The 27,428-nt window shown below is 46.1% G+C and overlaps 1 long non-coding RNA gene across 1 annotated transcript in view; it reads right to left on the bottom strand.

Moving 5' to 3' along the window:
- Window positions 1-404: 404 nt before the first annotated feature.
- LOC147703138 (uncharacterized) overlaps window positions 405-27,428 on the bottom strand; it is a 113,544-nt gene continuing 86,520 nt past the window's right edge. Inside the window, exon 2 of the long non-coding RNA XR_015297282.1 lies at window positions 405-3,535. This is a non-coding gene — a long non-coding RNA (uncharacterized LOC147703138). The remainder of the gene's footprint in view (window positions 3,536-27,428) is intronic.

The raw sequence follows: 27,428 nt of genomic DNA, 5'->3' as shown, positions 1-27,428 counted from the left end.
CTTGCCCCATCTTGAGAGTGGTGCTAATGCGTATCGAGAATGTTATGCCAAGTGTTGCAGCTAAAAGGAAAAACTATAACAAAAACAGGTCCCTATCCATCCTCCCAACCAACCCCCCACCCTATACTTCTTTTGAGGAAGCATCTATTGCCCGGGTAATGATAACTCAAAACTAGATTAAACTACGAAGCTTAATGCAGGAGCAGAGTGGTAGACCCCTCCACTTAACAGGATTTTAAGACCTCCTAAGCAGTAGTACTAGTGACACTGCATTCTAAGTTAAAACTTTGGACTTTGCGAGAGTTCCGTATCTTCTGATCTCTGAAGGAATCAAAATTTTACAAGGCCGGGCTATACTTACCAATAGCCCATATATAACATAAAAGAATAATAAGACAGCCGGCAATGGAGAAGGTCGAATCGTTTATTCAATCAAATGCAAGCCCTGTCAGGGGAGCCTCGGTCTACACGACCCATGGAGGTGCGCAGAGGAGACTAACGAAATACAAGTGATACAAAGCATATATACGTTTTCACACATTCAGGTTAACACCCTACAAGGAAAAACACAAGTTGTCAGTAAGCCAGCAGGAAGACCCATATAAGGCACCATTGATTGCTAGTAGCTAATCCGGAGCTATTCCGGGGGCAGGTCGGTGAGGTGCCCTCCTGTCTATCTAAGGCCCGGGGAGTACAGGAAGGGGCTCTGCTAGAATGCATGCATCCCACAAGAGGGGCAGGTGTGACCTTGGGTTTCCCTGAGCCACACACAAAAGATCAGAGAAGCAAGCTGAGTGATTCAAAATGGTTTCGTACCAAGAACTAATACACGTGACTTCTGGGAAGCAGTACATGAACACTGAGAAACGAAACAAGGTAGTCCTGGTTATATCAATAGGTCTAGATGGGCCTACATGAATCAAATGTAAAACATACATATATTGCGGGATACTATATGGTTATTCATATGCATATATAGTTATATGGTACATAGTGGGCCAATCATGAATATATATGATTTTATATCCCAACAGACGGCCCTTTTGGCCTGCTATGGCCAATATGACTACTTCATTTCAAAAACACCCCTTCATCAATCTGCATGAGGTCTGTTACCTCTTTCTGAGTCATTTGTTTCTTTATCTTTTCCTGCCGAGAAAGGGTCAGAGCAGACGTTATCCTAGTTGCACAAAAAGTACAACATGCTGGGCCACATTGGAGGCACAAACAACATGTGAAAATAACCCCAAATGCTCCTGCTAGGATCATAAATGTCTTCCAACCCCAAGTAGCCATGAGGCCCCAGAACCATCCACTAAGGGACCAAGTGCCGTTCTCTTCATGAATCTCGCTAGCTAATGTATGGTAGGGGCCGAATTGGGAATAAAAACGCAACAAGAGCTGACGATCACGCGGCAAGCTCCACCCCTATCCGCTAGGATGACGTCTAACACCATCCGATTTTGAAGAGAAACGAGCCTCGTAGCCTGAAGTTCGACGGTAAGGTTGGTCGATATCTCTGTCGTGGTTTGAACCACATTTTCCACTATTCTAGACAAGCGTCTGATATTCCCACTATTGAAAATTGGACCCCAGAATGGAACCAGGCCCTTTGAAATGTCTTCAAACTGCTGCAACGAGGTATCTGTCTGATCAGTACTACCAGTATCATAGCTCCTAATAGTCCGATTAGATTCTACCTCTCTTTTTACTAGCCGATGGGTCTTATTGTAATCAGAAGGGGCAATATATACAGGGGGATAAGAAAGGAAAGATAACACCGTCCTGCCCATCCTCGAGGTAGCCAAGTATAAGCATTTTCCCCACATACAAAATATACATTAGGGGGAGTGATCTTCGGGGGAGGACTGTCGGTCTACAATGTATAGGTATAATTACAGGTGCTACTTCCTACCTTAATGTGACCTCGCCCCCTAATACAGAGCAGAGAGGTGGCCTTTATTATGGGGATCGGCAGGGCTCTATCATTTGTAACATTATCCTTAAAATGCTGGAAATACAAAGTAGAATTAAAAAGTTCAAAATCCTGCATTTCTTCCTGCAACCAGGTATCATTTTTGGAATCAGTATATACATTCATACAGGCATTTGGCTCTAAGGAACCCTGACCTTCATCCCCTTCAGCATCAAATCGTTGGTGTCGCTCTATATACTTCAAAATGGCTTCATAATCCCTTTCTGAATATATTTTGGGATTTGCAACATAGTGTGAATACATTAACGATAACAATTGCCAACATGCTTCACAGCTAGATAAATAGAATAAAGGGAGGGAGATGAATAACTCATGCTCATGCATGACTGAAGGTAACAAGCCACAAACCCAACAATTTGTTTTGTTTGTGGTACTATGTGTCTGATGCAACATTTCAATAAAAACATTCTTTGAATAAGTTTCCCTATGCCTAGCCTTATGCGGAGGCAAAGAATAAAAGAGATGTTCTTCCGGGGCAGGAGTAGTTTTCAACAATGTCTGCACTGGATGCTGAAATTTCAAGTATACAAACACACACATTATTTTTATAGTAATTATAACAATAAAAGCAATGAATGCCACCTTCACTCTGGTGGGCCATCCGGAAAACAGTTGCATATTATGAACATGACGTCGAGGGGCAAGTGGTAGTTCATCCTCCATCATAAATCGAGCAAAAGGAAACATACTCTCTATAAGTCCAAATCTATCTCGGTCCCTTGCTAAAAGTCCAAAACTAATCTTTGTATCCACAAAGCACGCACACCACCAGAGGGTTTCTTCTTCCCACAAAGGGATCTTCTCCCTGTGTCCGTTTTCTAGAGCCTCACAGGCAGACCCTTATCGCTCATCAAAGGAAAAGCAAATTTTCACATTTCAAAGGTACGATCGCGGCCCTTTTATCAGTCTTTCTTTCTGAACAGAGCCTTATTAACACAATGTTCCAAGCTCTCTGCGAGTTCAGTCCAGTGTCTCGCTCAGTACCCCAATCACTCTACTCAAGGTTTTTCAACACAAAGTCTTGGTCTAATTTCTTCCATTTGAGAGTGGGGTACCGCGCTGTTTTCGGGGCCGCAGATCGTATCGACAACGGCCAGGTTGCTCCTGGTCGGAAAACAATTCAGTGGCATGGGTAACAGACTCGGTCACCCCCTGTGATGCCTCGGGACTGGCAGTTGCTTCTGTCTGAGCTGTCTCACTTTCTTCTTCAGGCAACACTTTACTTGATTGCCCTATTTCCTGAGCATCCGAAAAGGGCACAAAGCTTTTGATCAACTCTCCTTCCTGACTCGGCACTCCGTCTTTGCTCTGCCGATCAGAAGGCAGGGGCAGCGGCAGGCGCTTCACGTGGCTAACATGGATCCAGTGTTTTCGGCCATGCACCTTCACCGCCGTCCTCGTGACCAAGATGATCTGGTAAGGCTCGGACCACCTGGGCTCCAAACTCGACATCCGTTGATAATTCTTCACCACTATCCACTGGCCGGGCTCCAAACGATGTCCAGGACCCTCCGGTAGTGGCTGCAATGTGTCCGATACCTGTTGATGAATAGAACGCAGATCTTTAGTCAAAGCATAAAGGTAATCTGTCATCAACGGATAATCAATATCCCTAAACGATCTGGGCCTGGGGACTCCCCACACATTTGCGGGACGTCCGAAAATCACCTCATAAGGAGACAAACCGGTTCTAGTATGAGGGGTCGTTCTAAGGGACAATAAGGCCAATGGGAGGGCATCAGGCCACTTTAATCTGGTGTCTGCACAGATTTTGGCCATTTTGAGCTTCAAGATACCATTATATTTTTTACCAAGCCCGCTGACTGTGGATGTCTAGTAGCATGGAACTTCTGCCTTATTTTTAATCCATCACAAACACTTTGTACAAGTAAGGCATTAAAATGGGGCCCGTTGTCTGACTAGATAATTCGGGGCAAACAGTATCTAGGGAAATATTCCTTGATTAGGACTTTAGCAGTAGCGATTGCAGTGGCATCTTTGGTGGGGTAGGCCTCGACCCATTTACTAAAAGCACATACCACCACCAATACATACTTCAAATTATTCACACATTCCATTTGTATGTAATCTATCTGTATAACTTCAAAAGGCAAAGATGGCGGAGCAAAATTGCCACTCAAAACAGTTTCTCTACCTCCAGGATTATGTTGTAAACACACTGGGCAATATTTAACAATGTGGGCTGCTATTTTGGAAATGTTCGGATTATTCCATACTGGGTCTAATACTGCACTAATTCCTTTTGCACTTATGTGGGCCGGGCCATGCGCCATGGTTACTACTGCATATACCAAGGCATTAGGGAGCAACCATCGCTGCTTCTCAGATCGGTCTATCCAACATTCATTCTTGTCTAGTTTCCCAATCTCCTGTTCTCACCTCTGCATCTCTTCCATAGTTGCTTCCTTCTGTAACTCTTTCACACTTTCAATAGTATTGTCAAAAAGGGATGTTTCGGTGGTCCATCGGGCAGATGTACTAGGAAACATGGGACTTCCTTTAGCCTGAGCCGTTTCCTTTGCTACTGAATCGGCAAAGGCGTTTCCCATTCCAGTAGAATCTACAACTTTCTTGTGAGCACTGCATTTAACAATAGCTAACTTCTTTGGTAATGTCAAAGCAAATAGTAATCGATCAATCAAGGGGCCATGTTGAATTTTCTGGCCATGCGTAGTAAAGAAACCCCTCTCCCTCCACAGCCTCCCAAAACTATGGGCAATGCCGAAGGCGTACTGGCTGTCTGTATAAATATTCACTCTCAGACCTTCACTTAATTCACAGGCTCTTAACAAGGCTATTAGTTCAGCTGCTTGGGCTGAATGGTGTGAAATCCTTACGGTTTCCACTACTGTCTTCAAAGTTGTAATGGCATACGCAGCTGTTGCAATGACATCTGGTAACTTAAAGCAAGAGCCATCCACATACAATTCCCCTTCTGGCTCAAGTAAAGGGGTGTCAGTTAAATCTACACGCCCATTTGTTTCTTCTTCTGTTCTAAATACACAATCATGGACATCAACTCTTTTATCCTTCTCAGGGAGAGGCAAAAGTGTGGCGGGGTTCAAAGTAGCACATCTTTTAATGGTAATGTGAGGGGCAAATAATGTCAATTCATATCCTGTCAATCTAGCACTCGTCAGGTGCTGGGTCTTAGTTCTATTTAAAAGAATATCCACAGCATGCGGTACCATGACTGTGAGGTCAGTGTTCAGGACTATTCCTTCTGATTGTCGGATGGCCAGTGCTACTGCAGCAGTGGCCCTCAGACAACTTGGGAGTGCTCGAGCAACAGTATCTAAAACCGAAGAGAAAAATGCACAGGGCCTTTGTTTTCCCCCAAAAGTCTGAGTTAACATTGACAAAGAACACCCGTCTACCTCGTGCACATAAAGTGAAAAGGGCTTCCGATAATCTGGGGTTCCCAACACAGGTGCAGAGCAAAGAGCAGATTTCAAAGATTCAAAGGCTTCTTGACATTCATCCGTCCAGGGCAGGGGTTCATGCACATCTTTGGTTGTCAATTGCAACAAGGGTTTAGAGAGAAGTGAATAGTTAGGAATCCATTGGCAACAGTAAGAGGTTATGCCAAGAAAAGCACGAACATCACGCTGAGTAAGAGGTACAGACATCTTAATTATAACAGATATTCGTTCAGGAGTTAATCGCCTCCCCGCTTTCGTCAGGAAATGGCCTAAGTCGGTCACTTCCTGTCGACAATATTGGAATTTAGAAAGGGACACTATTTCCTTTCTTAGCCAAATGGTGTAACAATTTAACCGTAGCCTCTTTGCATCCCTCTCTAGTATCAGAGGCCACCAGAATATCATCTACGTACTGAATAATTGTATTCCCGGCTGGCAAAATTAATTCATCAAGAACTGCCTTTAGGGCTTGGCTATAAATACCAGGACTCTCGGTATAGCCTTGGGGGGCACGTGTAAATCTAAAACTTCGGCCAGCCAATGAGAATCCGAAGATATGCCTGCTATCTGGATGAATCGAGATGCTAAAGAAGGCATTCTTCAAATCTATCACAGAGAAGTACTGAGCTGTGGGAGGAATCATAGTCAAAATAGCAGTTATATCGGGTACCACTGGATACTGTGGAACCACTATTTTATTAACCTCTCGAAGGTCAATTACAAAACGATATGTGTTCTTATAATCTGGGGCACCATCAACTGGGGCTTTCTTCAAAATCGGTTAAATCGGGCTATTACAAGTATTCGCCGCTGTTTCTTCCACTACCCCCTTCTGTATAAGGTTGCGAATAATATGTAACATAGCCTGTTCACGTTCTGGTGAAATTTTATACTGTGGAATGCGAGGCAGCTGCGCATTAGGTTTCAGGGTGATGGACACTGGGCTATCTTTAACAGACCAACATCAATGTCCCCTGTAGCCCACAGTGTCTGAGGAATTGTAGAAAATTCGGGGGGAATGCGTTCACTTTTTGCAAAATACTGAGCGTCCGTCAAGGAAGGTTTCTGCATCGTCAGATACACACCATCCGGGGAACAATAAATCTGAGCATGTAATTTCTTCAAAATATCCAAACCCAAAAGGTTCTCCCCACAATTTGATGTCAACAGAAAGGGTGAATGTATAGAAATAGGCCCTACAGTGAAAGGCAAAGGCTTAGAAACGGGAGTAACCACAGGTATTCCAGAGAAACCTACTGATACATTCTTTTGGCCAGACAGAGCAGCCCCTGGGACCATTGTATGAGTAACTGAACTATTCATTGCTCCAGTATCCAATAGGAATTTTCCTGATGCACCGAACAGTTCCCCTTGTACATAAGGTCCCTCTTGGTCAACTGGTACTGTAATGTGGCCCCCTCTCTGTCCCTGGCTGTCTCATGCATAGTCTTGTCCATCATACCCGTCCTCTCTATAATTCTCGTTATAGTACTGCCTATTTTGTGGGCTGTCAAAATAATTTTTTTCGAGAATCCTCTTCCTCTTGTCACAAGCTATTTTGATCCATATTTCCCCGGCCCCGTCCTCGTCCCCTACTGGGGCCGTTTCTTGCCACCAACAAAGGACAGTCCGCTCTCCAGTGCCCCTCCTGTTTACAATATGAGCATTGATTAATGCCGATATTCGGGGGACCTCCTCTTCCTCTGCCTGCAGCTATACCTCTTTGGGAGGAACCACGCCCACCACGTCCCGCATTGTGTCCTCTACTAACTTGCTGCAACAAAACTCTTGTCTTTAAATCTTTCGTCTTCTTTTCAGTCTTTTCCTTACTTTCATTTACTCAATGCTCATAATATTGAGCCATACTGAGGATCACGGACGGGGTGGCCGTGGTCCATGTACTCTCAGCTGCCTGGAGGCGGGACATAATCTCTGGCAACAGATTTGTCACAAATCTATTTACGAACAGTCGTATCCTCCCATCTGTGGATAGATCCTGTCCACTAAAATCTATGAATGTTTTCTCAAACTTGGTGAAGAAATCCAACACACTTTCATCCTTCTTCTGTTTACAAGCTGTTAATTTATCCCAATCTATTTTCTTAGGAGGGAGGAAGGTCTGCATAAATGTAATAATTTTATCTGGTACTGCTAAAACTTCATCTCGGGGTTTCTCTCCAGGTTTCCGTTCCTTATCCCAAGTCTTCAGTTGATCCCATGTCCCCCCTAGCTCGGGAACATGATCTATATCATGTATCTGCCTCCAGATATCAACCGGGATCAAAAGGCCAAAAAATAACTCAATGTCAGCTATAGTCATAACAGCGGAATTGGCGGCCTCGGCCAATTCCTTATAATAAGCTGTGGGATTCTTACGGGGGTCAGGGAGCTGCGCTTTTAATGTAAGAACCTCGCTTTGTTTCCAAGGGGTATAAACCCATTGTTCCTGAAGCCTTGCGTCCACCCTCGCTCTGGTAACGTTGCCCCCTGCGTCCCTTATTTCCGGTAATTCTGGAAAGAAGAGAGGGTGTACCTCTCTCATAGGATTCTGGGTTCCCCAATCGGCACATTTCCGATGCATTAGTTCTCAATAATGTAAGAGAGTTGCTACATTCTGATATACTTCATCAGACTGCAATTGGAATTTGTGGGCTCGATCTTTTATATCCCTCAGTATTTGGGGAGGGAACCCTTCCTCAAAACACTGTTCCCATGGCGAAATTAGTCGAATCGCTATGTTCTCTAAGACTAGTTGCTGTGCAACGGGTTAAAAATCTTTCATGGTACTCCAAATGTCCTCCATTGTATAAATGGCATTCCGCATCCATTGGGATGCCTGATTTAATATAGTCCTTCTTTCCTCCATACCTAACGAGGATCTAGTAAAAGTCAGTTGATCACTCAAATCCGACCTAAGACGCTTAGGCGTGGTATCTAAGGTGGCCAAAGCTCGGGGATCTATAGCGCTCTGGGCCGGAGGAGAGAGAAATACTGGATGCAAAGGGGACGAAACAACCGTGTCCGGTTGTAACGAAATCAAGGGAGAGGTAGTCAATCGCAGTGAGGGAGGGGGGAGTAGCACACTCCGTACAGACCCATCAGACGGGGCCGTAGCCACGGCTCCCATAGGGTCCTTAATGACTAACGCAGCCCCAGGGTGATCTATTCGGGCCAAAGGCACTGCTGGATATAAACCCTGTGGAGCATAAGGAGGAGGTGGACGGGCTTCTAATAAGTCCTCCAGCTCATCTCTGGTATCGGGTCGTGCCACATAACTTTTATCAGTTTCCAAACTGAACTGTCTGTCCATTTGGGCAATATTTTCTTCTACCTTTCCTTTATCGTAAGCTATGGCTTTCTGCGTTACAGTCTGTCCTGATTTAATCTTTCCCAATTTCTCCTCCCTTATCCGTCGCCGTTTAGCCTCCTTTAACCATAGGTTCAAGGAGTCAAACATCGACTGGCGGCTTTTCTTCATTAACATTTTATTTTGGAGGTGATTAATCTTTTTCTCATCGAATGACCCTGTTAGAGGCCATTGCAAGTCAGTATTATCATTGGTGTATTTGTGCCATCAGGTATTAAACAGAATTGGTGTAAGACCATGTTTAACATACATATCAAAACTGGGGCTTCCCTCGGGAGGGGCAGGCTGTCTTTCTTCCAGCGGAGCACCTCTCAGACAGCAGCACCCAAAACATATTTTGCTGAAACAAGGCATGACAATAATGATATCACAATTCTCATTTACAAATTTCAATCATTCCTTTCATGCGGGCGCGCTCTCTTCACCATTCACTCTCTCATACTCCTCCTATTTTCCAACCATGTAAAGTGCTGTAAAGCGCGTCAGGGTTACAATGAGCTCAATACAAATTCAAATGCAAATGACATGTCTTCTGAAACGAACAGAGCCCGTCGACTCTCGTTCGGGGAATCAATTCAAAAGAATTCCAGACCAATCCGAAATTCAACCACAAATGAGACAGTCCGTAGACTGGTCTGAGACCACTCGGCAGGAGAACCACAAACCCACTCACTGGTCATCCACTGGTCGTATTCTGGTTGGGCCGGATTTCGGGGCACGAAGCTCCAGAACCCTAGCTTACCCAGTTGCTCCCAGGGCTTCCCCGGAGTGAGTTTGGCCGAGCGAGCACTCCGTGCTCTGCGAGGCACCAAGTATTATCTCCAATATTTACCAAACAAATCCATGAGGTGTCTACCCGTGCAGCCCCTGTGCCGCAGCGTCAGACCCCTCTGATTCCCTTGTGGACCGGCTTCCCCGACCACCAACAAAAAGCAGACTGCTATTACCAAGTGATTTAGAAAAGGGGTGGTGATGAACAGAGTGTCTGAGTTAAACAGACCACTCTTACCCAGTCCAAAGATCAGGGCTTGATCCATCACCGTTATTTATCTCACTGCCCCATCCCAGCTCAGAACCTGGCTATATGCAAATCAGTCTGTCCCTGGCCCAGTGCATCATGGGAACAGGGCAGACTAAACTACCAAGCCAATTCTTCACCAGAAAGGAGACAAGCTACCGGGGACCGGTTTCTGGCATTTCAGCCTTCTTCGGCCCGGCTTGCTTGAATCCTGATGGAGCAGTGAGAAAGGGACTCATGTCTGAGTATACCCTGCCACACCTATAGTGGCCAAAAACGATTTAGAAAAGGGGTGGTGATGAACAGAGTGTCTGAGTTAAACAGACCACTCTTACCCAGTCCAAAGATCAGGGCTTGATCCATCACCGTTATTTATCTCACTGCCCCATCCCAGCTCAGAACCTGGCTATATGCAAATCAGTCTGTCCCTGGCCCAGTGCATCATGGGAACAGGGCAGACTAAACTACCAAGCCAATTCTTCACCAGAAAGGAGACAAGCTACCGGGGACCGGTTTCTGGCATTTCAGCCTTCTTCGGCCCGGCTTGCTTGAATCCTGATGGAGCAGTGAGAAAGGGACTCATGTCTGAGTATACCCTGCCACACCTATAGTGGCCAAAAACGATTTAGAAAAGGGGTGGTGATGAACAGAGTGTCTGAGTTAAACAGACCATCTTACCCAGTCCAAAGATCAGGGCTTGATCCATCACCGTTATTTATCTCACTGCCCCATCCCAGCTCAGAACCTGGCTATATGCAAATCAGTCTGTCCCTCGCCCAGTGCATCATGGGAACAGGGCAGACTAAACTACCAAGCCAATTCTTCACCAGAAAGGAGACAAGCTACCGGGGACCGGTTTCTGGCATTTCAGCCTTCTTCGGCCCGGCTTGCTTGAATCCTGATGGAGCAGTGAGAAAGGGACTCATGTCTGAGTATACCCTGCCACACCTATAGTGGCCAAAAACGATTTAGAAAAGGGGTGGTGATGAACAGAGTGTCTGAGTTAAACAGACCACTCTTACCCAGTCCAAAGATCAGGGCTTGATCCATCACCGTTATTTATCTCACTGCCCCATCCCAGCTCAGAACCTGGCTATATGCAAATCAGTCTGTCCCTGGCCCAGTGCATCATGGGAACAGGGCAGACTAAACTACCAAGCCAATTCTTCACCAGAAAGGAGACAAGCTACCGGGAACCGGTTTCTGGCATTTCAGCCTTCTTCGGCCCGGCTTGCTTGAATCCTGATGGAGCAGTGAGAAAGGGACTCATGTCTGAGTATACCCTGCCACACCTATAGTGGCCAAAAACGATTTAGAAAAGGGGTGGTGATGAACAGAGTGTCTGAGTTAAACAGACCACTCTTACCCAGTCCAAAGATCAGGGCTTGATCCATCACCGTTATTTATCTCACTGCCCCATCCCAGCTCAGAACCTGGCTATATGCAAATCAGTCTGTCCCTGGCCCAGTGCATCATGGGAACAAGGCAGACTAAACTACCAAGCCAATTCTTCACCAGAAAGGAGACAAGCTACCGGGGACCGGTTTCTGGCATTTCAGCCTTCTTCGGCCCGGCTTGCTTGAATCCTGATGGAGCAGTGAGAAAGGGACTCATGTCTGAGTATACCCTGCCACACCTATAGTGGCCAAAAACGATTTAGAAAAGGGGTGGTGATGAACAGAGTGTCTGAGTTAAACAGACCACTCTTACCCAGTCCAAAGATCAGGGCTTGATCCATCACCGTTATTTATCTCACTGCCCCATCCCAGCTCAGAACCTGGCTATATGCAAATCAGTCTGTCCCTGGCCCAGTGCATCATGGGAACAGGGCAGACTAAACTACCAAGCCAATTCTTCACCAGAAAGGAGACAAGCTACCGGGGATCGGTTTCTGGCATTTCAGCCTTCTTCGGCCCGGCTTGCTTGAATCCTGATGGAGCAGTGAGAAAGGGACTCATGTCTGAGTATACCCTGCCACACCTATAGTGGCCAAAAACGATTTAGAAAAGGGGTGGTGATGAACAGAGTGTCTGAGTTAAACAGACCACTCTTACCCAGTCCAAAGATCGGGGCTTGATCCATCACCGTTATTTATCTCACTGCCCCATCCCAGCTCAGAACCTGGCTATATGCAAATCAGTCTGTCCCTGGCCCAGTGCTATTACCAAGTGAACACTTCTTCCAAGCGTCCGTTTCCTAATATAATCAAAAGGCTCACTCACCTGGTGCACTCAGGCCGATCCAGACTTCTCCACTGCAGATTTCTAGACAGACCGACACAGCCTGTTCTTCTCTCGGGTTAAGCCCGTAGGACTCCGGCGTAGGGTCTTCAGCAGCTTGGAGGGATACTGGGCTCGAGGGCGGTATCTCTAGTTGTCTTACCACAAACGGGTGTTTCGGATCAAAATTCTGTTTGTCCACCCACTTGGCCAGAACTCCTCGCTGTCCATTCTGCTCCTGTTTACAGGAAGGGACGACCCTATCGCGGAGTCGCCAACTGAAGTAATCAAAATTTTACAAGGCCGGGCTATACTTACCAATAGCCCATATATAACATAAAAGAATAATAAAGCAGTCGGCAATGGAGAAGGTCGAACCGTTTACTCAATCAAACACAAGCCCTGTCAAGGGAAGCCTCGGTCTACACGACCCATGGAGGTGCGCAGAAGAGACTAACGAAATACAAGTGATACAAAGCATATATACGTTTTCACACATTCAGGTTAACACCCGACAAGGAAAAACACAAGTTGTCAGTAAGCCAGCAGGAAGACCCATGTAAGGCACCGTTGATTGCTAGTAGCTAATCCGGAGCTATTCCGGGGGCAGGTCGGTGAGGTGCCCTCCTGTCTATCTAAAGCCCGGGGAGTACAGGAACGGGCTCTGCTAGAATGCACGCATCCCACAAGAGGGGCAGGTGTGACCTTGGGTTTCCCTGAGCTACACACAAAAGATCAGAGAAGCAAGCTGAGTGATTCAACATGGTTCCAGGGTCCAACCCCAGAGGCGTAACAAACATAAGGGATGCAGAAATTTGCTGGCCTACCTAGGAGGATTTCAGACTCTTGGAGACCAGGTGCGGACACTGGAGCTTCTCCAAAGGGGAGGGTTGGGAGGGGACTATGCCCACCGGATATTGTATCTCTAGCTTCATTCCACCCCTCTAGTCCCTGAACACAATTGAGGCCAATGCCCTCTGTGTGATATGAAAGCTGTGCGCTCTTCATGGCACATCAAGACTTTCCATCACTGGTGACACTCTTCTCTGTTTCTACATTGCCCAGCAACAATATATTCTTTATGTAATTGACCTCTGTTGGGTCCTGGGGCACAGCGGGCCCTGATCCAGTGCCGCTTTCCAATGATAGGACTGTTCAAGGGTGGGAGAAACCATTCTGTTGGCCTCTCTCCCTTCTGTTCTCTTTTTTTTTAATCAACAGATGATTCTGGGGTGGAAGTGTAGAATGGGGAGGGGGGCTGTTGGCAGGCTGTTGTGGGATATGAGGAAATTGGTTTTGGCCCGCTTGGCCTCAGTTGTTGTCACCATGCAAGCTTATCTGCACAGCACTGTCCGTCTAGACTATACATAACTACCCTACATCATAGGTGGACCAGGTTCCATGACCCGGGGATACTCCCTCGGGCTGGCATCCAAACAATACACAACCTGTCATGCACAAGTTTAAGGTATTGACATGGAATGTCAACAGGATGAATAACCTCATTAAAAGAGGGACAGTACTTGGGTTGGCTAAATGCTATAGCCCTGCAATTTGGCTGCTACGAGAAACAGCCCTCCTCACACCTTCTGGGAAGTGCCCGTGATTGGTCCGCTAAGGTTATGACAAGGTACCTGATGCCAGTTACACATTGGCATCCAGGGGCGTAGTAATCAACTTTCAACAGAACCTTCCCCTTTGTGACTTCCCGGGTGGTTAAAGATCCTAAGGGCACAAATGTGGCAATAGGAGGGGTGCTTAACTGTCAAGCATGCAACCTCATCAGTGCATATGTCCCCCGCAGATTCCCGGTCACACCCTGCAGGCCTTTAAGACCTTTCTACTGGAACCACAGTGCAGCACTACACTTATAGGGGGACTCTAAGGGGTAATGACCCCTCCACTGGGTTTATTGTGCCAGGGAGGGGATCAGGCTAAGGGGTAACTGGACTAGCTAAGTGAGCCTCATGTCTGGGCCACTGCAATGCCTGGTACTCCTCCATCAAAGAATATACACTTACTTTTGCAGCCCATACATCTAGGTCATGCATAGACTTGTTTTTTCTCCCTGCTACTTATCTACTCCTCACAACAGGGGCACAAATACTTCCATGGTGCATTTTAGACCACTCCCCAGTGATGCTCTGCATACGATCCCAGAGGGGAGGATACCACCTGATTTGTGGCTCAATGTATGGCACCTGTTGTGCAGGGACTGCTTGAACCTTCTGGCACAAGAGCTGCGACCATACCTTGAACTAAATTCGAAATCTGTGGACTCCCCTGGCGTACAGTGAGCGGCAAGGTAGGCCCATATGAGAGGGGTAGCGAGATCATTCCTCAGGAGCCGAGAGCATGAGAGGATGCATTCAATTACCAAAGTACAAGCCCAGGCCCTTCTCCTTGAACGGAAGGAAGACCTGGACACCGAAAGTCATGAAAGTCGCCAGCTAGCTATTCACTAGGCGACGCTTAAGCAACTCTGCCTAGATGAAGCCAAACAATGCTGGATGGCCTTTACCAATCAAATTTAGTGGTGGGGAGATAAATTTGGTAAGTTGCTGAACTGGTTGGCTACCCAGGGCCAGTGGTGGTCCCATGGGTGGTTGCTTCTGATGGCGTGGTCGCCACAGCGGCTACATCCATTGTCTCCACATTTGCATAGTGCTACCAGTCCTCATATACTAAATGTCCCAGTCCTGAGAGAGAATCTACTTGCCCCCTCACAAAGATATCCCACTGCCAACTCTATCTCTTGATCTAGCACGTGACACCTAGATCGCCAAAGAGATGGAGAACCCCCTTAGAGATATGAACCAAAGCAAGACTCTGGGTCCAGATCGCTTTTCCCTGGAATATTACCAAAGACTAAGCAAACACCCATCAGGCCTCCTGCTCTCATTGCTTGAGTGAGGCCATTCAAAAAGGAAAGTTTGTCCCGAAGTTGGACCTCACCACGATTGTACTCTTACACAAAGAGGGGAAGCTGACCAAGAACTGCTCCTCCTACCGCTCCATTCAGCTGATAAACACCAAATTGAAATTGTACACTAAAATACTAGCAAATAGGCTCCTCAATGTTCTCACAAAGCTTATCCACTCTGACCAGTGCAGATTCATGCCCCACGCAGCACAAGACACTGTATTCAGAGAGTGCAGGTGGTTCTGGCACATCACCGGCTGCCGGACCGGACTGCGCTTATACTTATTGACTTTGAAAAACATTTGATTCCCTCGATTGGGACTTCCTTAGGGGGGTGTTGGAACGCGTTAGATGTGTGCGTCGATTTTTAACCTATGGTCGAGTACTGTACACAGATCCCCAGGGCACAGGTCAGAATCAATGGAGTGATGTCTGACCCTTTCCCAATCCTTCGAGGCCCGCTCTCACCCCTTCTGTTCACCTTGGCAATAGAGCTGCTGGCAGCTTGGGCTGTTGCGATGCCTAAGTCCGGGGATTCCAGTAGGGAGATGACTGAGACGACCATATTGTACTTTATGTGGACAACATCCTACTATTGATCTTGCAACCTACAGCATCGGGTCATCTGCTCCTCCATTACCCCTGTCTGGGGATACAAGAGTACAGGACTGGCAGAATAGACTTCTAACCCGTGAACTTACCTTCCTTTACCTGGGCATCCACATCTCTCTCCTTCTGGGTCTCACATGGAACCTTAACCTCAAACACCTGGTTGCACAGATTTCTACAGACTTGATACTATGGATGAAACTCCCTCTTAATATTATGGGAAGAGCAGTCCTATTCAAGATGATGATGATACTTCTGTTTTTCCTATATGTGTTTCAAAACTTCTTGATACTATTACCACAAACCTGGTTTCACATGCTAGAAATTAACATCCGAGTATTCTATGGGCAAACCAAACACCACCAATGGCATTTCATATAAGCATGCAGTCCACATGTGACCGGGAACTGGGGGCAGCCGACCTGCACCGGTTCTAATGCAGCTCACAACTGTTTGTTCTAGAGTGGGAGGTTGGCGGGACCCCGCCTTCCGATTAGAAACAATCTCCATTGGATGTGATAGCATGATAGCTATGATGAATGGATCTCCAATTCCCAACACGTTAGCAGCTATGTCTACGACATTGCTTCTTGCCTGGAGGACGGTTCAGCGCCAGACAGGGTGGGAACATCAACACACACAAGAGACCCACCTCCACCTCATCCTCTGTGGAGGGGTTGTGACCTTGCTCAGGTGTTGTGGTTGGAGGGCTTTGAGGGCTGGGATCATGTAGGCATCCCTACACTAGGGGACGTTTGGAAAGGATCTACCACGAAGTCCTTTATGGAACAACAGACAAGAGTTTCAGCTTCAAAAATCGCAGTTCTTCCATTACCTGCCGTTAATCCATGCCCTAGAAGTCCGTGGGGACACCCTAGGAAAGGGGCCAGAGAGTAGCCCGATGGAGGAAAGATCCTCATGAGTTCCCCGAGAAAAGTCCCATTCTGCGTCCTGCTGCTGATGACACACTGACCGCTCCTCCACACTGGGCGACAATTCCTACACGGCGGATCCTAGCCATGCCCCTTGGAGAATGGCCCCTGTCATAGCTGTGTCCTGGAGTCGTCTCACGTGGGCCTCCACCCGGGCCCCCCGCACCCCGGCGATTACCCCATCTCACCCAGTCCCCGGACTGATAACTCACTGCTGCACCTGCGACCATCCCCCCCTTACGCGCTGACAGATGCTATTGTTTACCCCCATAGTTTTACAAGTTCTGGAACTAGTTCCCACGCTGGTCATGTTCCCCGACCAGGCCCTTTATTGTTCCTGTCGATACTACTCTACACGCCATGGCTATATCACGAGACAGCACGCACCTGCAGACACACCATGCTCCTATTACAACGACGTGGCACGACCCACCGTACAATAGAGGCTTGGGCCGCGGCCTGAAACAATGTCTTCCACCGCCGGACGGCTGACACCATGCACCGGCAGCTACCGTAGACATCTGTGCACACGCTGGCGTCACTACAAGGTTTACCAACTGCTAGGCCTGTGGGCAACTGCGTCCCAGCTACAGTGGTCGCAACCTGGCGCCGTCGACATCATACGCTTATGCACATGCCTTAGTGAGCTAAACTATTTCACACCAACCCGCAACAGGATGGCATTGTGAACACACAACCTTTAGTATCCATACTGATAGTCCTCTCCCTGTGGAGATGGATCAAAGCTCGAGTGATGCCAACACTGACAAAGCATTGATGTGTTTAAACTAACTACAAAATGACAAAATTCATAGACCTGCTTGTTACTGTGCTGTGTATTGAACTATGTTCACATGACTCTTTTCCTATACTACGCCGCCGGACCCCAGGGTTGGCAGCTTATTGGCTGTGTTCACTTGCTAATGCTTCCTACGATCAGTATTACCTGCTGCCGGCCCCTGTGGGTTGTAGGCCAAGACGCAGAATGTAAGAGAGAATTGAACAATAAAGGTCTTTAAAAAAAAAAAATGAGTTCCCCGAGAAAAGGAGTCATTTCCCATATTTACAAGCCCCTAATCTTTAGCTAACCTGACCTCTTCGTGCCCCTGAAGGAGGATTGGGAGAGTTGGGTGGAGGTGACAGTGACAGTGACTGGAAGGATTCTTAAATGGCGCTGCATACGCTGCCCATATCATCTCAGCTTCGGCTCATAGAACTAACAGATTTAGACACTGAATGTCACCATTGAGGTTGTTGAGTGTTCAGAAACGTCCGTTCTCTGTTTGTTGTAGATGCCCTGAACCCAGGGGAGATTTCTTCCATGTGTTGTTGTCCTGCTCCAAAAGCTTGTTTCCTTACAACCCCAAATGCCTCACTATTGTCTACCGCTCTCATGACCTTTCTCTGCTCTCTATCCTTCGCTTTGCCTTTATTTATATGCATTGCTCTCGGTCCCCTCTCTTTAACCAAACTCTCTCTTCCTTATCCCTTGCTCTCTACCTCACATTACTTTTTCCATCAGACCTCTCCTCCATCTACTTCACTTCCCAGACAACCTCATTTCCATCTTTAGCTAACCCATCCCCTCTCTCTCTCCATGTCTATGCTAGCTTTCCTCCCTCTACCTCTCTCTCTCTCAGCCTTTTCTCTACCGCTCTTCTCCGACTCAACTCTAACAACTCATTTCTCGCTCAACCTAAAATCTACCTCACCTCCCATATCCCATCGCTCTTTTACTACCTACCCCTCAATTTTCCTCATCATTAGTTCATTACCTCACATCTCCACCTACTCTATCATTCTACTTTTGTTCCGTTCTTTCACCATCATACACCTTTCTTACTGTCTTTATTTCTCTATCTTCAACTCATTTCCTTCTCCCTCTTCCTGTATGTCTTTCACACATACAATCACATCTCTCTCTGGACCTAATGGTCCAGAGAGAGATGGAAAACTCCTTCTTTACAGATCTCACTACCTCACCACCTCGCCATCTCTTCCTCTTTTTATATCTCGCATCTCTCTACCTCTTTCTCTATTTCACATATATAATATCTGATCTTTTTCTTATTTTACCATTCACGTCTCTCTGCCTTGCTCTTCCCCACTACTCTCTTTACCTCTCTACTTTCTTTTCCACTCTTTACTTGCTCACATATAAAGAGAAGAGTTACAATGCACGGGAAGAGAAACTGGGAAAACACTATTAGATTTGTAGCAATGACATTGTGAAAATCCTCAGAGCAGCTCTTTGATTTGAACTGCTGCAGTAAGGGCGTCAGTTGTGAAAGGAATATATTTGTGGTTACACATGTTCAGCAATTAAAGCTACAACTACAAGTGCTCTGTGCATATGCGTTACTTTAATATAATGCATTAGTCCACTAAACATCTAACAAGTCGACCATAGCATGTTTTTACCACAATGGGAGTAAAAACCAGGTAAGACATATAATTCTGCATAAAATGTCGTTGTTGCGAGCCAAACAAAACCCAGTGTCAAATTTTTAAAAAAAATGGCTCCATCAGTACTTGTTCAAGCTTTCTTTTGATACTATTGGGTTGCTGGATAGCAGGCTGCTTGAACTTTGACTGTGTTTCCGTCCCTGGTTTTTGGAGGGTTAGCATACATTTCAATATTGTTTGGCATTACAAAGGTTTGAATCAGCCGACAATGGGTAATACATTGAAGGTGCTTCAAACAGGGGCCCTTAAAAGACATATTGCTCAGGGCCCTACAAATCCGTAATATGCCCCTGCTGGGTTGCGGTCCAAGTCAAAGGTACTCTTCTCACTGCAGGAGTCGAAAAATATGGTCCAGAATCGTGTCTGCTTTGAGATCTATATTGTCTGGTAAGTCTGAGAAAAAAGCCAGGAAAAAATCAAAGTGGGATCCTTTTGTCATTTACAGAGGCATTACCAGATACCTTGCTTGGGCCAAACCTACTCCTGCCCTTCCCCCCAAATAGTGAGACGCCATTACCCTACCCTGGCTATCCTTGCATTCCTGTTTCTGCACCCTTCCCTGAAAGGTTAGTGAGGCAGGCATTCAATAGCGGATCTAACCCTAACAAATTACATTTTAGTACCCCCTCCCCTCCCCTCCCCCCCCGCCCTAATCCCTTACGTGGAGTCCAAGTGGGTGGAGGCATTTGGGAGGGAAGTTTTTCTTCTACCAGTCTGGCTCTCCATTTAGTAAATGTCAGCCGTCACCCGGGATGCTATTTCCACGAACCTTAGGGACTTGGTAGCTCAAATCTTCCCTGGTGTCTCTGAAGATTCCCAACCTGTCCTTGCCCAGGCCATTCAAAATGGTTGTGATGCAGCCAAGTTAACAATATGTTGTGGCTTGGTCACCACTGATTCCATAGGGTGAGGTATTGGTTCCAGTATTGCCATTCACCAGGATGAGTGGCTGTGTTAACCAGTGTTTTCAGGCGATGTCCAGTCTTCCCTGATTGACATACCCTATGCCAGGACTTGCCTGTTTGTGGACAAGACTGATTCCACATTAGAGTGATTCAAAAAGAGCAGACACACAGCACACTCCCTGGGCTTATCCACCCCACCAGTTGCACCAACCATCCTGCTCCTTTTGTGGCTTAGGTATATCTTCTCCATACCACCAGCCTGTCAAGTCTTAGCAAGGAAACCAAAAGTTTCATGATTGAAGTCGTGGTGCCCACTGCATCACAGTCAAGGTCAACGGACTGCCCAGTCTATGGCTCCCCCTGCACCCTCACATGCAAAACCCCTTTAACGTGCCCTTACAGGAGTACATTTTGTTATAGAAAAGGGCAACCCAGTAATCCCTTGTGAGAATGGGTGTAGACTAAAGTAAAGGTAAATGGCTGACTAGGGACCAGCATTTTCAGAGATTCACAATTGATTGTTTGCCTGAATACTTGCAAAACAAATTACAATCAAGATATTCATATGAAGAATTTTTCAAAATGAATTATCGCGAAGATACGGGCTTATACAAGATATGAATGCAAGTCTACTTGTTTGTACATCAATTCAAGGTGACATAAAATAAAGCATCATGACACACATCAATATTGTTTTATCATAATTAAGAGAAGACTCAATCGTTACAGATAACATAAAGCATCATGACGCACATCAACATTGTTTTATCATAATCAAGAGAAGAATCAATTGTTACAGCTACATATGTCGATGCATGTGGTGCCCACTCTCTGAATTTTAATGTCCGTCTTCACTAAAACGTGAGTCCTCATAGGTGAAGATCGAAGAACTGTAGCAAAAGGATGTGGACTTAGCATTGAGGTTTCAGCCTCAAAACATCCCAAGTCTGCGAGACTGCAGTGGTGGTTACAGAAATAATGTATCACTTCTGGGTTGGGGTGGCCACTTGCAAGAGATGGAGATCAGCGGCCTCTGATCTTTGGTGTAGTCCCTGCTCCATATTAACCTTCTCCCACTGAGATCCATCCACTTGGCACTGAAAGCCTTCCTTTCATCCATCAAGAGGAGGCTGGTGCAGGTGCTTACAGACAACACCACTGTTGCTCTGTGGTACTGCAGCAAGCTGGGCGGGGTGGGGGGTCACAGACCGTGTGCCAGGAGGCCTTGCCCCTTTGAAAATGACTGACCCACCCAGGGAGTTTCCTAATGGTGAACCACCAGGCAGGATCATTACTTAGCTGTTGGCGCCTAGCGGATCAGAGTGGCAAGTACACTGACGGTGAAGCAAGATCTCTTCAGAGACATAACATAACATAACATTTAATATCTGAGCAGCCTAAAATCAGCTCCAGCATTCCAACCAATGGTGGACGTCAAACTTCTGTATGTATGGTAAGCATAATGACTCCTCAAGCAACCTGGTAAAAAAAAGCATAAATAACTTGAAGATGCTGCACAAATCAATCACGCAAACGGACAAATGGCATAGCTTCGAATAAACACATGTCCAGGCCGAATTAAACATTGAAACAAAAGCAAGCAAATCAGAAAAGGATAAAAAACAACTGGCTTCAAACAAGGAGGAAACTGTGAAACGCGTCATTCTACTAACTCTACAATACACTTCGAAGGGTCAGCATGTTTATTTTAATCGGGGCAACATCTTGAAACTTCTAAAATCTCTGCAAACCATCAGATGTTCTCTAATCAATTGATAATTAAAAATAGCTTATCTACCTCCTCAGTGAAGCAAAACTCAATAATCTATTAAAACGATATCAGATTAAAAAAAAGAATTTGACTATATAAGGTCTCAAAAACAAACCTTCGCCAGTTGAGGCATTTAAACTTTATACCCAAGCCGAAGCAGTATCCTGCAACCTTAAGGCCTAACCAAGATCAGCCATCCATGCCTCAACGACCAAATGAAAAGCCTCTAAGAAGCAACCAATACACAAGAGCAAGATTGGCAACAGATTCTGATAAAAATGGTGTAGGAGCTGAAAATTAAAATAGACACCCAAGAGAAGGCTGTAACTCGAGCTCAAAGTAGTGCAGTCTCAAGTCATTAAAGTATGACAACAATGACATTTATCTCAACATTAACAGCTTGGGTAAGCGATATTGCAGGATAAAAAGTGCAAGAAAACACAGAACAAGACTCGTCCTGGCTGCCTGAACCCTTCTTGAAACAAATCCCATGCATGAGATAATTAGAAACGTGACATATCACTCCTGAAAATGCCAGGAAAGGGATCATCACCCAGATATAAAGTCAAATCTACTTACCTGAACTTCCCGGTCTCTGCAGAAGCAAAGATCTACTGCCCGTGTCCCTCAAAAGCTGATTCTCGATACTCGGGTCCCTTTTCACTATTTGATAGAGAATAGCCACTGGAGGAAAGGTGCTGGGAGAAGACATAGCGAGAAAATCACCTCCTGTGGTGATCTACCATGGTGCTCTGAAGTGTGTGATATTGATTACTGCTCAACCTTCTGAATCACTAACCTTCAGGGTTGATTGACTCTCTTTTGTTTGCTCCTAAAGAAATGCAGAATACATATCCGCAATTGCAGCGAAAGATCTAAATCTTTGCTAGGTGACTGCAATTATTGGCTCCCTAATCCTTCTATCATGTACCTTGGTCACCTTTTCTTTCGCGCAGGCTGAATCTAAAAGTCCTATGTCTCGTTTTCTCTCTCAAAGGGATGAGTCTTCTTTGATAGTTGTTCTTTTTCTTTTCCTTTTTTTTGTAGCCGAAGGTTTCCGAAGGTCTCTGAAGGATGTAACTTGAGGGAAGGTTTAAAGCAAGGAGTCCGTCTGTGTCTTCAAGGCGGGTCAGGGTAGGATTCTCTGCAGGTAAGGAGCACAAGGTCTTCTCCCTGTGGGTTTCTTAAAGCCAGGCAGGGTTGGGTGGTTTGTGCTCAGTCTTTATAGATCCACATCCAACATGACTATTCAGAGGATGCCCCAAGGCTCAAGTGGGAGCGAGAGAAGGCCAAGAAAGCAATGAACAGACCCCTGAACTGGACCGGGGGTGGCACTAGATAAGCTTTGTAACATTGAGAAACTAAACATGTTTTCATGAAAGATGTAAGATAGAACAAGCTGTATGCACAAAAGGATGCAACAACTTCCATATCAATTTTTGACGTGTTTGCCAGAGATATGGAAAGGTGATGGGTTATGACACATTTCATAGCCAGCAGTAAAACTTGGGAAACATCACTTACAACGCATTTATTACAACGCACTACCATTACAACGCAACCATTACAACGCAAACCATTACAACGCATTGCGCTGGGGGGCGCTCTAGGATAGGGAATATATTTAATTTACTATCCAACACCTTCCCTACTATCCACGGGGACTGGAGTTGGAATAGTAAATTAAATAAATCACTATCCAGCGCTTAAAAGCACTATGCGTTGTAGTGGTATGCGATGTAAAAACCGCGTTGTAACAGCAGGCGTTGTAATAGCCTGCGTTGTAATGACACCAATCCGTAAAACTTGCATCAATGGGCAGACCGGCAGGGGGTCTGGCAACGTTGGGGACAGCCAATCTAATCATCAACCCTGAAAAGTTGGTACCAGAAATCCCTGGCTGCTGGGGGTTACAAATACAAAAAGAACAATTGATGGACAGAATGCTCAACAGTGTTATACAGTCACCCCAATACACAGATCTGGGTTTTATACATAATTTTTTTGCTCTCCATGTTTCTCCAGTTTAGACTCAGCCATCTGCAAATCAATCTTGGCCCTGATGTAATCTAATAGACAATGGTTATTTTTTGGGCTTAATATTTGCAACAGATTGACAAAATCATGTTGAAATGCTGGCAGTAAACTATTTTAATTATTACCACTCGATAAACAGTAAAGAAAAGGCTTTAGTCTTTCATAATTTTTCGGTCTCGCAGACCGAGCACTGGAGCGCGCATGTGCTCCTCGCTCTGCGAGGCTTATTGTCATCGATACAATTTCAGAAGGGGACTTGAAGCCCCACCCCTTCTTCCCATTGGCTTGCGTCATAGTTCAGGCAAAACACTGGCTTTCTATTGTGAAGTAGGCTTTTCACTCCCTCCTTATTACCGCCCTGTCTCCTTTTGGCCCCGCCCACCTGGATGGATCTTTCACATGTGGCGACTTTGTCGGCACATGCGCTTTACCTTCAGCCATGTTAAGCTGAAGCGCGGGTGCCGCGATTGTTAAAAAAGTACACAAATAGATGTTTTTCTGTTTGCTTACTTTTGCTACAACCGCGGCACCTGCGCTTTACTTTAACATGGTTAAAGGTTAAGTGTGGGTGCCGCAATTGTTGAAAAACTAAACAAATAGAAAAAAATCTATTTCTTTACTTTTACAACAATCGCAGCACCCCCGCTTAACTAAAGAAAAAGCAGGCCCTGCTACCTGAACGAGTGGATAAATATCCTTTTTGGCATGGCGAATGGTGCACAGCCTGTGCCAGAGTTGGTTTGTTAGTTTTCTTTCATGTCTTTGTTGACGTTTTGAAATATGAGTATCACTCTGTAAAATGCTATAATTTGATGTATGTGACTAGTCATCCTGACCAAGTTGTACCATTTAAAACATCAACAAAATATTAACAACAAAGTTGCTGAATAGGAAATAGAACAAAAGTAAATAAATAAGGACAGGGGAAAAGGGGGGTGGGGGAACAAGGGAGGAGGGGAGAAGCGGTGACTCAGGAAAATCATGGTACAATGTACACAGTTTGGGTGGCGGCTTAGAGGAGTCCAGATCAGCAGAAAGGCCGCAAAGGGAGGCATCTATTGGTTATGTCAGAGCTAGATAGAATAGTGCACCCCCTGAAGGGGCAGAGGACCCAGCTTCCGGATCTTCTCGCTCACTGTCCACAACATCCACTCAGGCAAAGAGGTACATCTCAAGTGGGTTCCAGAGATCCTGAGGTCAGGAGCTCATGGGCATAATACTTCTGTCCTGATATCTTCTTGGAACATCTTATTGCGTTGGGCTCTAGCAGGGAGCCTCCATGAAAATGCACAAGAGGGACTGCTGGGGCGCAGGAGTTCCAGTAACACCAGAGCATGATCCGAGAGTGTTCTTAGCAAGTGAGATATCTGAGTTACCCATGTCAGCATGTCCCACGATGCCAGCCAGTATTCTATGCATGACTACAAAGCATGGGTTGTTGTGATACATGTGCCCTCCTTAGCCCTCGCATGGCGAAATCACCAGAGGTTAGTCAGATAAAAGTCATCCATAATCAGTTGCAGCTGAGCTGCAGCACAGGAATAAGGGTGCCTAGAGTCGCTAGATCTATCCATCTCGGGGTTGAGTATCACATTGAAATCACCTCCCCATAAGATCGCCCCAGGACCAAGAGTCCCGGCAAGTAGACATATCTCAGCAAAAATCTGGGGTTCGTCTATATTAGGGCCGTAAATGGAAAGGAGTTTGACCAGATGGTCGTGGAGGATGCTGGCAAGGAGAATAAAGCGGCTCTGCATGTCACATATGACCCAGTGCATTTGTGAAGCTAACCCCCTTCCTGATGTGTTTTGCAGCTCCTCAGCCATAATTGTAGCATTATGCTATGTGCTTTTCCCATCCCATCCAGATCGCAAACTCACCTGTGCTCCTTCTAGGACGTGTAATTCTTGTAAAAAGCAGATGTTAGTGGAGTGTCTCTGTAAGTATGCAAAGACCTGGCGTGCTTTGCGGTGATCATTAAGCCCCCGGACATTCCATGTCACTACTCTAATTGACAGCATGATAAGGGAGGACTGGGAAAAGGAAGCAGTAGCCGCCGTCCTAAGATCGCATGCAATAACTGTGGAAATCACTGGCTGAGTGACACAGAACAAAAAAGCTACAAGAACAGTGAGCAGCCAAGTGGCTACAAACAAAACCTATAGTGAACATAGCCCCACACCCCCTACTTTGGACCCCCATTCGGACCAAATTCACCAATCCCAGCCTACCATAGAACCCAAACACAGTGAGATTAGACATTTCTGGGAATCATCCCTTAGCAGCGAACTAGGAGACCAATAACTCTCCCAACCCAACTCTGAACAGCTGGGTGGCCCGAGGAGGAATGAGGAGATACCCTAGAGAACCCCCAGGTGGTAAGTATTATTGACTGTCAATTGTAAGAAGTTTGAACTCCTTTTTTAGAGCAGAGATTTGTTGATACTGGAAGAACTCTACTGGTGCACTAAGAAACTATCAGTCCGCTTGAACGGTTCTAATGTAATTCATCAACTGAACTATTGTAAGTTACGAAGTAAACAGTTGGAACTTAGGTTTCTTTATTTTTAGCTCCAGCCTACGGCATTTCAGACGGGCCAACTCAAACCACCAGTGTGCTTGTGCCCCCCTCTGCAAATGTACTAATACAAGGAGGTCCAGAATGTCTACTGAGGGGGTATGGTGGCACTGAGGCTTGGGACACAGCACCCAGGTGACTTGCCCGTAGGATAGAATTTAAATCCAGCAGGGCCCTACACATAAACCTGCTAGTGGTGGCAGAGTGGCAGCAGAGGCATCAGTAACTTCACATACTACCTGGCATGCTTGTGCCCCCCTCTCTAAAACGGCAGGATGCATTGACGCACCAATGGTCAGGGGAGAAGCGGTGCCGGGGCCACTGATCACCATTGACCAGGCACTAGGCTTATTCATGAGGTCCAGGAAGGTAAGGGGCCCCCTCCCAGCCACCACAAGGAGGAAACGTGGCAGAGGCAATAACTCTCCTGCCCAGGCAATAAAGCAAGTGAGGTCAAAAACATGCCAAACCACGACCTGATGAGGGCCCTCTATTAAATCTTTTAAGCCAAGAAGAAAAGGTAACAAAATCTGGGGACACTAGGAAATTGCTCCCCACCCACCAAATAGCTTGCTGCCTGTTTGAAACAGCCAACATTTTCAGAAAACAGAACTTTTTAAAGGACCCCAGTTTAGCACTCTTTTTGGGCAACGAAAGGCTCGCAGGCCTGCAAACTCCCCATCTACCCCTATCTCCGATAGCCACTTTCAACAACACTGAAGCAGCTTTGGGTCATTTCCCCTTGCCTGAGACCCCAACCAACAGTTAAGTGTTTCCTCCAAGCCCTGATGGAGATTGACAGAGCTGTCAATGTCCCCAAGGATGGAAGCACCTAAATCCTCAGCCCATACAACCATAACGGAGAAGACAATGAGAGTATCCTCGGCATGCAGGAAAGCAGTAGAACACAAGGTCACCTCTGGTTAAATGCTGCCCGAGAAAGGTCCAGTTGATTCCACCAAAGCAGCCAACTCAAACAGCACCCCAAACTCTCATACCCTACCTGGCGCCACAGGGGTGTCACAGCAGGACCACTCAGAGTCAAAGAAGATCCATAAGAAAAGGACTACAAGGCACTCTCTTATTTGAAAACACCAGACTAGTAGGAAATACTGGCAACCTACTCACAGGACTGAGTAACTACTCTGAACTCCCTGGCAACCC

This window comes from Lissotriton vulgaris, chromosome 7 (assembly GCF_964263255.1).
Source record: "Lissotriton vulgaris chromosome 7, aLisVul1.2, whole genome shotgun sequence".
Taxonomy (NCBI): domain Eukaryota; kingdom Metazoa; phylum Chordata; class Amphibia; order Caudata; family Salamandridae; genus Lissotriton; species Lissotriton vulgaris.
The sequence above is the reverse complement of the archived record's forward strand: the minus strand, read 5'-3'. Positions and strand labels throughout refer to the sequence as shown.